The following is a 3,357-nucleotide window of genomic DNA, read 5'->3' on the forward strand; positions in this document are numbered from 1 at the left end:
GATATTCTAAACTTAAACATTACCTCATAAACTGAGTGCCCTAGGGATAATGATCATTGAAACACAATGGCTTTCAAAATACTAAAGACCAGGAAAAGGTCACTGTCAAGAAGAAAACATTACTGATCATTTATTTCAGGGAAGAATGTGTACAAAATACAGGAGTGCAAGGACCAAAAAACATATTCATTAGAGAGACTATGACTTCATATAATTTTATCTATAAGAAATTTCATATCATCTTAAATTTGGTGACATGGTTTGTGATGGAAGCAGCCCAACATATAGTTGCATTTTTCTCTTCTCTGGAAGAGTGCATACATGATTGAAATTATCTGTTCCTTGAGTATCTGGTAGAATTCAACTGTAAAATTTTCTGAGTTTATTGCTTTTTTGTAAAAACAAATCTGATTTCTTTTATTAAGAAACCTGTCCAGGTTAACTTACGCAACTGGAGGTGAATAACCAGACCTCACACACAACTGATCTGAAACTGCTTTTCCTGGGAAGACTTCACAGCAGCTGACCTGAGTTTCCACCACTGCTCAAAGCAGTCTGGAGCAGTACACAGGACCTTGCAACAATGTACATCAAATTCCCATGCGAGAAACCCTGGCCCCTGGGCTCCAGAGTTTTTAAGTTGCATATTAAAGAACTAGTCTCTTTGGTGAAATCACAGAAGAGTCTGGAACATTTTTAAAAAATATATGGTAGCTTCTTCAACATTCTTGTACTGGAAGAGATGAGATCAAAAGCTGGTATTCAGGCCCTGCAATTATTGCAGGGTGACCAAGTGGAATTGTTGTCCCCAGTACTTTATGACCACCTTAGCTTTTAAGGATTGAGGACCATCAATCTTCTCCCTGGTAAGAATCCCAAAACTTGTGATTCAGCTACATGATATGATGAATCAGCATCATGATCTACTCTATCAGCATTCTCCCAGAACTGATTATTTTAAGCACCAGGCTCTGACCAGTCTTCATGGAATTCTTCCTGAGACCAAACTTCTTTTCTGGGAAAGCCAGGCCATAGGAAATGAGTTTTGGACAGGTTGATCCTGTCCAAGAAACCGCTTAGGTTTTCTGTTTCTTCTTAAACCATATTTCATTGAATTTATCAAATTTCCTGTTAAAATTTTCATACCATTCATATTACTTTTTAAATTTCTCCTCTTAAGAAAATTAATTTGCCAATAATTTGCTTTACATTTTTCAAAGAAGCCAGTTTTGTTTTGTTTTGTTTTGTTTTCCCTTTGTGTTTCTATTACTATAGCTTGTCTTTACATTCATTGATTTCATTCAGTTAACAAATGTTGATTGAGTTCCAACTATTGGCTAAGCATTCTTCTTGGTAGTGGGAAAAAAATAGTTTGAAAATCCCTCACCTGATCAGACATGTCCTTCTAATGTAAATGACACAACCACATAAAGTATATTCTATGTTAAATGTGATATACTCAATGGAAAAAATATATCAGGGTAGAGGAGTTAAGAACAATGAGAATGAGAATAGGGACTTCCTTGGTGGTCCAGTAGCAAGGATTCTGCACTCCTAATGCAGAAGCCCAGGTTCAATCCCTGGTCAGGGAATTAGATATTACATGCCACAATTAAGACTTGGTGCAGCCAAATAAACAAAAGTTTTTAAAAAGGAAGAATGAGAATAAGGGTGTAGTTTTGTAAAAGGTGATCAAGAAAGGCCTCACAGAGAAGGTCACATTTGAGAAAGATCTGAGTAAGAGCAGGAAAGTGACTGTGTTTTTCTCAGAAAGAAATCATTGTATGTGGAGTTATCAGCATGCTTCTGGTGTGAGAGCAACATATGGCATGTTTGAGGCTCATCACAATCCTTTATGATTGCTGTGGAGCAAGTGAAAGAGAAAGAATGGAATGAGAAGGAGAAGGAGATGTCTTTATTTCATTATTTTTTTGCTTCTACTTTCTTTGCATTAATTTTGATGCTACTTTATTTAATTTCTAATGCTTTACACAATTATTTTTAGGTTTTCATCTTTTCTAATGTAAGTATTTGGGACTAGATATTTTCCTCAAAATATATGGTTCTTGCTACATTCATTGCATTTTATATTCTATTACTTAGTTTAATAATTTGTTGTTGTTCAGTCACTAAGTCACATCCAACTCTTTGCCACCCCATGGACTGCAGCACACCTGGCTTCCTTGTCCTTCACTGTCTCCCAGAGTTTTTTCAAACTTGTGTCCATTGAGTCAGTGATGCCATCCAACCATCTTATCCTCTGTTATCCCCTTCTCCTCCTGCCCTCAATCTTCCCCATGATATTTTTCAATGAGTTAGCTCTTCACATTAGGTGTCCAAACTACAGAAGCTTTGGTTTCAACATCAGTCCTTCCAATAAATATTCAGGGTTGACATCCTTTAGGACTGACTGGTTTGATCTCCTTAAAGGGACTCCGAGTCTTTTCCAGCACCACATTTGAAAGCATCAGTTCTTTGCCACTCAGCCTTCTTTATGGTCCAACTCTCACCTCCGTACATGACCACTGGCAAAACCATAGCTTTGACTAGATGAACCTTTGTTGGCAGAGTTATGTCTCTGCTTTTTGACACATTATCTAGGTTTGTCATAGCTTTCCTTCCAAGGTTCCAATAATAGACCAATGTTATTCCGACAGGTGTAAATTGATATCTCATTTTGATTTTAATTTCTCTGATGATTAGCAACGTTGAGCATCTTTTCATGTGTCTTGTGGCAGTTTATACGTCTTCTTTGAAAATATTTCTATTCAGGCCTTCTGTCCATTTTTTAATCAATGTTTTTAAATTGAGCTCTATGAGCTATTTATATATTTTAGATATTAACCCCTTTTTGGACATACCATTTGCAAATTTTTTCTCCCATTCAGTAGGTTGTCTTTTCATTTTGTCAATGTCTCTTTGGCTGTGCAAAAGTTTTTAAGTTTAATTAGGGCGTATTTGATGATGGACAGAGAAATTGGTGATGGACAGGGAAGCCTAGTGTGCTGCAATCCATGGGGTCACAGAGAATCAGACATGACTGAGTGGCTGAACTGAACTGAACTGAGGGCCCATTTGATTATTTTTGTTTTTGTTTTGTTTGCCTGAGGAGACAGATTCAGAAAAAAAAATACTGCTAATATTTAAGTCAGAGAGTGTTCTGCTTCTGTTTTTATAATTCTTGGTTTTAGATTTAGGTCTTTAATCAATTTTTAGCTTGTTTTGAATATAGTGTGAGAAAATGTTCTAATTTTGTATTTTCACATGTAGATGTCCAGTTTTCCCAGCACCACTGATTTAAGACACTCTCTTTTCCGCATTTTATATTTTTGCCTCTTTTTTCATAATTTAATTGAC

At 36.2% G+C, this 3,357-nt stretch overlaps 1 non-coding gene across 1 annotated transcript; it reads left to right on the forward strand.

Annotated features, from left to right (window-relative positions):
* Positions 1–1,520: 1,520 nt before the first annotated feature.
* Positions 1,521–1,592, forward strand: TRNAR-CCU (transfer RNA arginine (anticodon CCU)). Its single transcript has one exon. It is a non-coding gene; the product is annotated as a tRNA-Arg (tRNA).
* Positions 1,593–3,357: the final 1,765 nt, after the last annotated feature.

The sequence above is a fragment of the Ovis aries genome, chromosome 3 (genome assembly GCF_016772045.2).
Source record: "Ovis aries strain OAR_USU_Benz2616 breed Rambouillet chromosome 3, ARS-UI_Ramb_v3.0, whole genome shotgun sequence".
Lineage (NCBI taxonomy): Eukaryota > Metazoa > Chordata > Mammalia > Artiodactyla > Bovidae > Ovis > Ovis aries.